The sequence below is a fragment of the Psammomys obesus genome, unplaced genomic scaffold (assembly GCF_907164565.1).
Source record: "Psammomys obesus unplaced genomic scaffold, mPsaObe1.curated_primary_1811, whole genome shotgun sequence".
Taxonomy (NCBI): Eukaryota; Metazoa; Chordata; class Mammalia; order Rodentia; family Muridae; genus Psammomys; species Psammomys obesus.
Window position 1 is genome coordinate 9159314 of NW_026596073.1, and position 11060 is coordinate 9170373.

Below are 11060 nucleotides of genomic sequence, written 5' to 3' on the forward strand. Positions count from 1 at the left end.
ATTCTCTGCTCCTGCCCATGACAGATAATTAAAACATCACCAGCTGAGACAGAGAGGATAAGGATAATTACCTGTTTGGCCTCCTTCATCATCTGTCCAGCCCTCTGTCTTTCCCCTTCCACTTGATCACTATTGCCTTCCACTCTCTGCACTAGAAATTTAGACTGCTCTTGAAGTTAAGGTCCTAATGGGCCTCCAGCAATTGTTCTTCTCTCACAAGCTCAAGATTTAAAATCCCCATTTAAAGCATGAAAAGTAAGGAAAGCAGGATATGAGCATCTCACTTTTAAAAAAGTTTCTATTTTCTAAACTGTCTTCCTCCCCATGAAGTAGAGGACTATGAACAGTCTGCCACTCTAAACAGCACCTGTCAGGGATGTGAGACATTGTTAAAGGAAAAGAAACTTCAAAAGATCTAAATTCAGATTACCTTCACTACAATTAAAGTAGCCACCTTTCCTGAGTAATGACAGGTGAAATGGAAAGAATGCAACAGCAAACGATTATCTAAAATCTTAAGCAACAATCCTGATAGAAGTGTCTGAGAAATAATGGCCCTGCCTTGGATTTGAAGATGTAGTTTACTTCTTTTGCTTAGAAGTGCTTTTTGAAACTTGGTAAATATACTACTAAATAGTCTTTGCTCTACCCCACAATATCAATCCAACAAGGATGGTGAAACATGACAAGGGCAATGATGACAGTAGCAAAGATAATAGTCAAAACAAGGGCGGGGGGGCTGGACTCTATTATATGCGGCTTCAAGAGAACCACTGTTGATATTGTCATTTCCTTTAAGACTGTTCCAGAATTGCTGTAAGCTAAACTAAATCACAGTTTCATTTCATACGCCCCCATGTTCAAGCTCAGCTGATGATACAGATTGGTTCATGCAGTGAGGTTACTCTCAAGAATTCAAGCCTCCCTGCTGATGAGGGCTGCAAGTGTTCTGTCCCAGAATCTGCTCCACACCTGTCAGCCAACCTCAGTTTTCCCAGAAAGGAGCTGGGGTGCGTTTCCAGCACATCTATAAATATAAGTATTCTAATACAAGGTTTCTTTTCCTGGAGTGTGTATGAAATCGTCACCTCGGCATTTTATGTATTTGCTCATCATGTATTTATTAAATACTCATTAAGCAAAAGTTGGTGCAAAGCATTGCCATAGGCACGATGAACAAAACATTAAAGTTCACGATCAGTGGCACTTACTAGTCAAATACCACCAATAACAAATTTAAGTAAAGAAATCAGATCCAGAGAACGTTGAGCCAAGGAACAGGGGTTACAATACTAAACATAGTAATTGGAGAAGGGTAAGGTGTCACGTTTGAACAAATAACTGTATAAAATGATGCATGTAGATGCCTTAGCAGGAGAGAACAGAGCAACAGCCCCGAGTTAAGTATGTGGATGCTGTCTAAAAATAAAAGTAGGCATGTGTGGCTAGAGTACCGTAGGTTAGGATGGGAGAAAAGTGAAGTAGTGTAGAAAAATGCTAGGTAGCAAAATTTAAGGAATAGCAATTCTAAACCCTTTTATTTTTACTAAGAATGGTAGAAAGCCACTGAAACATTTTAGGCTGCAGAATATCATAATATGCTCTGAGTTTCAGAAAAGGCCCTGTGATGATTTTGATGAGGATTCACTAAAAGATAAAACCTAGAAAGAAAATGGAGTTGGGATTAGGGACAGTTATATGGCTCAGGGGGTAAAAGAATCTGCTGTCAAAGCCAATGACCTAAGTTTGATCCCCAAGAAGCCACATAGTAAAAGGAGAGAAACAACTCTTTTTTTTTTTATTTTTTTTGTATTTTATTTTTTTCTTATCAGTTACATTTTTATTAACTCTCTACCCCAGCCGTGTCCGGATCCCTCATTCCCTCCCAGTCCCTCCCTCCCTCCCTCATCTCCACCGTGCCCCTTGCCAAGTCCACTGATAGGGGGGACCTCCTCCCCATTCATCTGATCCTGTTTTATCAGGTATCTTCAGGACTGGCTGCAAAGCCCTCCTCCGTGGCCTAACAGGACTGCTCCTCCCTTGGGCGGTGGGGAGGCCAAAGAGCCAGTCATTGAGTTCCTGTTAGAAATAGACCTTGTTCCCCTCACTATGGGAAACCAATTGGTTACTGAGCTACCACAGGCTACATCTGAGCAGAGGTTCTAGGTTACATTCATACATGGTCCTTGGTTGCATGTCAGTCTCAGAAAAGACCCTGTGCCCAGATATCTTTGGTCCTTGTGGAGCTCCTATCCTTTCCTCATCAGACTAACTCCCCTTCTTTCTTATGATTCCCTGTACTCTGCCAAAGGTTTGGTCATGAGTCTTTGCTTTGAAAACACTGCTAGTTAGAGTCTTTCCAATGCGCTCAGTAGACTCCTGTCATACGTTCAATGCACATCCCATCTGTCATTCTAAACGAGGATTGATCATCTTACCCCATGTCCACTCTCTTGATTATCTTTTTTAGGTGTACAAATTTCATTATGTTTATTATATCTTATAGGTCTATATAAGTGAGTATATACCGTGTTTGTCTTTCTCCTTCTGGGATATTTCACTCAGGATGATCTTTTCTAGGTCCCACCATTTGCCTGCAAATTTCATGATTTCCTCCTTTTTGATTGCTGAGTAGTATTCCATTGTGTAAAAATACCACAATTTCTGTATCCATTCCTCCGTTGATGGACATCTGGGTTGTTTCCAGGTTCTGGCTATTACAAATAAAGCTGCTACAAACATGGTTGAGCAAATATCCCTTTTGTGTACTTGAGCAGACTTTGGGTATATACCTAGCAGTGGTATAGCTGGGTCTTGAGGAAGCACTATTCCTAATTGTCTTAGAAAGCGCGAGATAGATTTCCAGAGTGGTTGTACCAGTTTACATTCCCACCAGCAGTGGAGGAGGGTTCCCCTTTCTCCACAACCTCTCCAGCATGTGTTGTCCCTTGAGTTTTTCATTTTGGCCATTCTGATGGGTGTAAGGTGATATCTCAGGGTTGTTTTGATTTGCATTTCCCTGATGGCTAATGAGGATGAGCATTTCTTTAAGTGTTTCTCTGCCATTCGATATTCCTCTACAGAGAATTCTCTGTTTAGCTCTGTTCACCATTTTTTAATTGGATTACTTGGTTTGCTGCTTTTCAGCTTCTTTAGTTCTTTGTATATACTCGATATTAGTCCTCTGTCAGATAAAGGGTTAGTGAAGACTCTTGCAAGTTGTCTTCTGGTCTACAGGGGCCATGGCACACACCATCCCCACTCCAGACACTACACAAATGCAATTTAAAAGATGAAAGAGTTTTGAGGTAGCTAAAATAATCCATACAAGAGACAGTTGAAGTAAAATGGTGGGCTGAGAAGTGATCTCATTTTGCTGAAGGATTAAACAAGGGTATGCGAAAGAAGTGTCAGATTTAATCCCAGGATGTTTATTCTGAGTGACTAAAATGTTGGCGTTTCCATTCATTGTGGAGCATTTCTTTAGATAACATTGAGCCCACGGGTGTTCTCTCTATTATTGACCACCGTTCTTTTTTCTTGATTAATTACCAAAATTTATTCCTCAGACTTTGTTTTTAGTGCGCTTAAATTTATATGAACACTGTGCATCATTTTCTAAAGATATATGCATCTTTGATAATAACTAGACTTTGAATGGAGTAAATAATTTGGGATACCACAAAGATATATTTAACATGCAAGGCATACACAGGTTTTCTTTGATAGAATTCATTTATTATTTTGGGAATAGAAATAGTTTTGGCTCCCAGGGGGTGGAGAGATGTCTGAGCACTTGGGAATACAGGCTGCTCTTGCCGAGCACCTGGGTTTGATTTGCAGCATCCACATGATGACTCAAACCCATCCTTAACTCCAGTGCCAGAGGGTGTGATATTTAATGCCCTTTTCTGGCTTCCAAGGACACTAGGCATACATGTGGTGCACATCTACACATATAAAAAAAAAAAAACATAAAATAAAAATATTTATTTTGTTTAACTTTCAGTTCAAAATAGTCAACATAATTTTGTCTGATCTATTAACTTATAAATGAAATAGTGAGCATTTTACTGTTGTATGTATTAGAAATGCAATACTTTGCTGTGGGAGCAGCTGCATGAAGAGCCCCAGCTTTTCCATCTAGGGAATGTAACATCTGGGAAATGGGTAGGAAATAAGAGGATGGCCTAGACTTCATTCTGTCTCTTATGGAAACAAGATGTCTTTCAAAGTACCACCCAGTTAGCTACATTTCCCTTAGGTTTTTAATGCAGGACAAACTGACTTCTAGGGACCTTCAGCTGTGATACAAGTGACATGTGATTGAGAGTTCATCACCCCTCCTGCCACTTCCCTGAGCTATGGTAGCCAGACACATTGATCTCGGGCTTCTTCTGTTCTTTGCTGTCTATTTCTGAGTATTAAAATCAACTTCTATAATGCCGGAGCATGATCTGTGCCACAAGAATCAAGCCTTTAAGTGCTTCATCCTAGAATACACGTGAAGCAATAAGCACCAGATCTAAAGGGAGGGTCTTGGTCTGAAGACAGACAACTCATTCATAGGGACCAGTAGGAACATAGTTAGGTGAGAATTTGTGCTAGTGGGTGATCGTTAATGCTCATGAACTGTTGCCGACACTTTCTCGCTGAAATAAGAAGCGAGGCTGTCAACTGAGTAAATACTGGGGGAAATTTTTGAAGATTTGAGGAAAGGAGGGGGATACACTATAACGGTATGATTTCATAAGTAAACATAAATAGAAAATGAAAATACTGGACCTTAATATCATTAAGCCTAGGTTTCCATGAAACATTGGGGGCATGGAATTAACTTTTCTCTGGTACCACCATCTGCCAGGTGAGTGCAGGCCTAGAATCATTGGAGTTAAATTTAATGGGACTTAAGTAATTGGGACAGTAGAAGAACATGGCAAAAGAAATACAGACAAATTTCAGGACATATCAATTATTTAGATGGACTAAATAAAAAAATTATAGGAAAATCAGGATGTGAAAGAGTGGAGGATAAGAGACAATGAGTGGGAGAGATAGTGTTCTCTGGGGGCGACCAACCAGCGGCTAATCCAGTACCCACTGGTCAGCCATGAAAACATACGCACAAGTAACAGTATACAGACTGTTATATGTCTGAATGTAGGAATGTGTATGTGTGTGTGTTCATATGTGTGTGTGGGTGTGTAACAATTAATTTTAAAAGAGATCATGTATTTGAAAGAGAGCGAAGAGAGGTTCATGTGAAAGCTTGGAGGGAAGAAAGAAAAGGATGAAGAAATGTAATTATAATCTCAAAAAATAAAAGTAATTTCAAAACCCAAGAGACTATGACAACGAAGAGTAATATGTAGATTATACGTCCTACTAAAGTTGATGGAGTATCATTGCGTATTGTTAGTTTTAAAATGAAGCCACTACACACAAAGCACAGTGAAATCTAAAATAAAGTGGCTTTTGTAACTCCATGAACAATATTTTCTTCTTTTTTCATAACTCAAGTGAACATGTAATCTTTTCTTGCTATCTTTTATTAACAATTCATATTTTATGCCACTGACTGCCTCTGTGCTTTAATGTACAGTGGAGAATTACTGTGTTGCAGGATATTTGAGCACACTGTGAACCTCAAGACTGCAGACTGTAAAAAAATCATTTCTAACTGTGGTATGGCTCAGTCTCTGATCCTAGAGTTTTCTGTTTACTGCAAATGAGTACTGTGGTCCTAGCACACAGGATTAAATAAAGTTAACCCTAGGTCAAGAAGCAGAGCAAGCAATGAGACTGATAGGAAGTGAACATGGGGGAAAAACATAGAGAGGAAGTCTGGAGGATGGATAGAGAGACAAACAGGAGGTAGAAAGGAGAGGTATTGAGTTGAAGGGAATTAAGATATCATGAAGGAGAAAGAGAAAGAGCTTTTCCTACTCAGCTCACATCCTGAAGGAAAAAAAAACCTCTTCTTACTTCTCCATGCTGTCTTAAATAACTTCCAAACTCATTGTCCCTCCTTTCTGATTAATTCCTGTCAGCTGTTTTTTTTTTTTTTTTTTTTTTGTCTACCTCTTTACCTGGAATTAACTTTATTTACTCCTGTTTACAGAAAGCTCTTGGATTAAAGGTGTGTGGTAGGGCTGAGCCACACTACAAGGACTTGCTTATACTAAACAGAAAGCTGTAGGATCAAAGGTTGAGTCACAGCACAGCTAGACACAAACTTTTACAGTTCACAATCTGGGAATTCACAGTGAGATAGAATATCCCGCAACATTGCTGCACTGTTATGAATCTACTCCTTTGAACTTTTTCTTTAAATCCTCTATGCCTGTCACTGTCTTTCCATTAAGGCTCCCTCAACTTTCATAGCAAAGTTTGTTATGACAGGCCCCAGTTTATGGTCTGCAGAGGGAGCACTCTTGGGCTCAAGAAAATTATCAATCAATAAATATAGGACATTTATTAAAGTTTAATACTCATGCAGAATTAAACCCCCCAGCAAATTAGAGACAAGAACTATCTCAGTTTTATAAATTGTTCTTGTAAAACTCCAAATTATATTAATCATTTATAACAAGTGTGCCACTCTGGCAAGAGTTGTGTTTGAGGGAGAGAACACACATTCATGGGAAAAGCTGTTACGTGGGAAAACAGTGTTTTCCACCATATATCCCTGTACAGCTAAAACTGCTCTTTTACACAAGCCACTGCATAAAAGACTAAGGCTATCATTCTTTTCTTCTGCCCTTTATTTCTTAGTTGTTCTTTGACAGTTGCATACATTTATACAGCGAATTCTTTAAAGTAATAATTCATTGAATATACATATTATAGAATTAATGTTCTAGTTTTCAATATTGCCTAATTTAGAAAAGAAAGATATGTAACAGGTACTTAACATTTCATTTTTGAGAACATTCTAATGACAAATTTTAGAATAATTTACCCTAACATAGAGAATAGAAGATTCAGTTCTTCACTCTTATTCTTCAACATAGTACCCAAAGTTCTAACCATTGAAATAAGGCAAATATATATATGCAGATAGATAGATTGTACATAAATACATACATATATAAATTCAGAGGAAAAGATAAAACTATCCGTTTTTTGGGTTTGGGGTTTTTGGGTTTTGGTTTTTAGAGACAGGGTTTCTCTGTGTAGCCTTGGCTGTCCTGGACTCACTTTGTAGACCAGGATGACTTCAAAATCACAAAGATCTGGCTGCCTCTGACTCCCTGAGTGCTGGCATTACAGGCATGCACCACCCAGATAAATGTCCCTAATTTTAAGTGACAAAATTCTAATTAGAGACTCTCATAGATTCTGAACATACAAAATTTAAAAATTGATTTTATTAAGGTCAAGGGATACAAGATGAGTACAAATATATCAGTCTCAAGATAGACGGCAGGTAGATAGATGATAGATAGATAGATAGATAGATAGATAGATAGATAGATAGATGATAGATAGATAGATAGATAGATAGATAGATAGATAGATAGAGAAATAGCTAGAGAGACAGAGTGAGGTCTGACCTAAGTATGAATCACTACCAGTATCACACCACGAAAGAGAACTGATTCACCATCTCTCAGCAGCTGTCAAATGTCAACACCTCTTTAGCTGGTGACACAATTTCTTGACCAACCACCCCCAAGTCCATACTGAGATTTTGGTCTGGCTGAAGCTTACATGTGTGTGTGCCATAATAATTACTGTAGGTAATTATGTTGACATGTGCCTCTGCACTATTGTGTACAGAAAGCACTGTTTCCTTGAAGTTCCCACCACCTCTGCCTCTTACAATTTTTCCACCCCCTCTTCCACATATATCCTTGAGCCTCAGACACAGATGTGTGGTATGTACATCCATTTAGAGCTGAGCACTTCACATTCGTTTACTCTCTGTGTGAGGGCCTCTGTGTTAATTGCCATTTACTGCAAGCATTCTTCTCTGAGAATGGCTGAGGGATGTTCTCATCAATTAGTGTAGCAATAAGTCATTAGGGGTCATTTTAGTGCTGTGCCCACTTAGCAGGATAGTACTGTTGTGTTTCTTGGCCCAGTTAACAGTGTGTATGGATTCTACCTCATGGAGAAAGCTTTAGGCGCAATCAGAAAGTGGTTGGTCATTCCAATAATGTTTATGGCAACATTGCACAACCGGGCACGTATTGTCAGGTCAGTCTTTATTGTAGCTCCCAGGGTTCACAGCTGGGTGAGACTGATGATTGCTTTTTCCTTGTGGTCGCCTTGTACAGCACCTCCCAGCACTATGAAAGCTAGAAATAAGCTTCCGGGTAAGTACCAGCATGATATTTTTATGTTCTGTAATGCAAGTATATGGTATCTTCAGCAAAACCCAGTACCAGGAATGGGTTATCCTTTTTTGAGTTGTTGGCAAATCAGGTCTCATAGACTCCAAACATTAGAGGTTATTGTCACTGCCATGGTTACCCTCTATAATGGAATACTGAGATTTTTTTTTAACTTGTGCATCAATGTTTCTTGCAGCACTATTTACAACAGCTAAGTTATGTAAATGTTTTTTTTTCATTTTTTTATTAATTACACTTTAATCACTTTGTATCCCCCCATAAGCCCCTTCCTCCTCCCCTCCCAATCCCACTCTCCCTTCCCCTTCTTCACACATGCCCTTCCCCAAGTCCACTGATAGGGGAGGTCCCCCTCTCCTTCCTTCTGATCTTAGTTTATCAGGTCTCATCAGGAGTGGCTGCTTTGTCATCTTCTGTGGCCTGGTAAGGCTGCTCCCCCCTCAGGGGGAGGTGATCAAAGAGCAGGCCAATCAGTTTAGGTCAGAGGCAGTCCCTGTTCCCATTACTATGGAACCAACTTGGACACTGAACTGCCATGGGCCACATCTGTACAAGGGCTCCAGGCCATCTCCATGCATGGTACCCGGTTGGAGTATGAGTCTGAGATTGTTTTTACACAGTAACAGTAACAAGTAGTATGGTATTGATAAAGGGAGTAACTCAAAGATTAATTAAATAGAATAGAAAAACCTAGAAATAGGAAGCTCCAGGACAATGGGACCCTGGGACAATGAGTATGATTACCTATTCAAAGTGGTGCTTATTGTGGACTCAGGTGTGGGTAAGAGCAAGCCACTGTCACACTTCTCCGAAAGAAGTTCAATCTAAAGAGCAAGAGCACCATTGGAGTGGAGTTTGCCTCTCCCAGCATGCAGGTGGATGGCAAAAGCATCAAGGCTCTGATCTGGGATAATGCTGGCTGGGAGCGCTACCATGCCATTACCTCCATGCACTCCCGTGGTGAGGTAGGGGCACTGCTGGCCCACGACATTGCCAAGCACTTGACATGTGGAGTGCTGGCTGGAGGAGCCGCGGGATCATGCAGAGAGCAAGAAGCTGTCGTCATCATGCTGGCAGGCAGCAAGAGCCACCTGCACCTGACTGCTGTGCTCACTGACGAGGCGCCTGCCTTTGCAGAAAAGAACTTGTGCTTCATTGAGACCTCTGCCGTGAGAATTTTGGTTTCTTTAAAAACCCAGTTATGTTACGTGAATATGTTTTTGTTTTAATCCCAGGTGTGGGATATGGAGCTGATTCAGATTGCCCACAGCAGCTAACTATAATGGGTCTCCTGCCAGCTGAGGATACTTTACATTTGGAATTCTGAGGACTTGTAAGTGCCAGAACCCTGAAAGACAACAGAGAAGAGGCGGCGGCTGCTCCTGCCACTGCTGCTACTTTTGCTGTTGCTGGACTGCTGGATTGCTGGTTGCTGGTTGGAGATATTCTGAGGAGTAAGATTAGACTTACCCAAGTCTCTAAGAGGTTTATGTCCTTTCCCCCTCTAATCTTCTTTCTCACCTACCAAGTATTGGGAGGTTGGAAGGGATTGGGGTGGAGAACGGTGGTGGATTTAGAACTCAATGAAGTAGCTAAAAAGCCTGGTAACAGACCTCAGCCTTGGATTCCACCAATGAAGAGCAAGCATTCAAGAACATCCTCAAACAAATCTACCACATTGTATCACTGGAACAAATTGCTGATTGTGTGGCCCATGATGAGTCTCCTGGCAACAATGTGATATTATATCAGTCTGCTACCCACCACGATTGGACAGAAACCCAATAAGCTGCAGAGCTGCCATAACCTGCCTGCAACTTCCCTGCACCTCCACCCAACATGCAGGCATGTCCTCGGTCCTTGGCCAGCCCCTTATCAATGTCCTCCCAGGCCCTCCGTTGTCACTCTAGAACAAGCTGCTCACCCTCCAAGTGAGCTCTATCTGCCAGCCTGATGGCCCAGGAAGAGCAGCAGGTAAGTGTCCTTTCCTGTCCTGCCTGCTCGAGAGATGCTAGAAGCCCCTCGCTTGTATACCTGTTCTTGGGTATTGCTGGCATCTTGACAGGGTAGGAAGGCCCAGCCAGAGGTGAGGAAGGTAAGTGAAAGGAGCTAGCTTCTCCTGTTTTCCAAGACAGACTCCAGGTAACGATCGATCACCACCTCCCCTTTCTGGCCACTTGGCCTACCCCAAACCCTCTCTGAGCTGATACTGGAAGAGCCAGGCATCAGGGTCTGGGCTGCTGGACACTCTGGGTTCTGCCTCCTGCTTGTACCACCACAGCCAGCATGGCCTAAAGCATTCCCAGGCCCATGCACTCCTGTCCCAGCCTATAGATTTATGCTACGAGAAGACATCCTTGCTCCTCTCTGTCCTGCTCTGCACACAATGCTCTCCCCTGCCCATCCCTACTTCTCTGTCTCCTTTCCCTGTCTGGTCAGGAACCTGTCTGCAAGGGAAGCAATATCTCCTTGTTTTGTATATACAAACCGCTCCTGTAGCCTTTGGTTTTTGTTATTGTAAAGAAACAGGGATTCTTTATATACTTTGTAAAAATTATGCCAAACCCCAACTCTTGAACGCTCATTCTCCCTGTAGCCCCAGCACTATTGTCTGTTACAAAAATATATAAGCCAACTTCCAAACTGGAAAAGAAAAAAGAAAAAGAAAAACCTAGAAATAGACCCACACAAATATTTCCAATT

General features: G+C 41.1%; 1 pseudogene; it reads left to right on the top strand.

Annotated features, from left to right (window-relative positions):
* Positions 1–9071: 9071 nt before the first annotated feature.
* On the top strand, positions 9072–10311 carry LOC129690486 (ras-related protein Rab-11B-like; annotated as a pseudogene).
* The last annotated feature ends 749 nt before the right edge of the window (positions 10312–11060 follow it).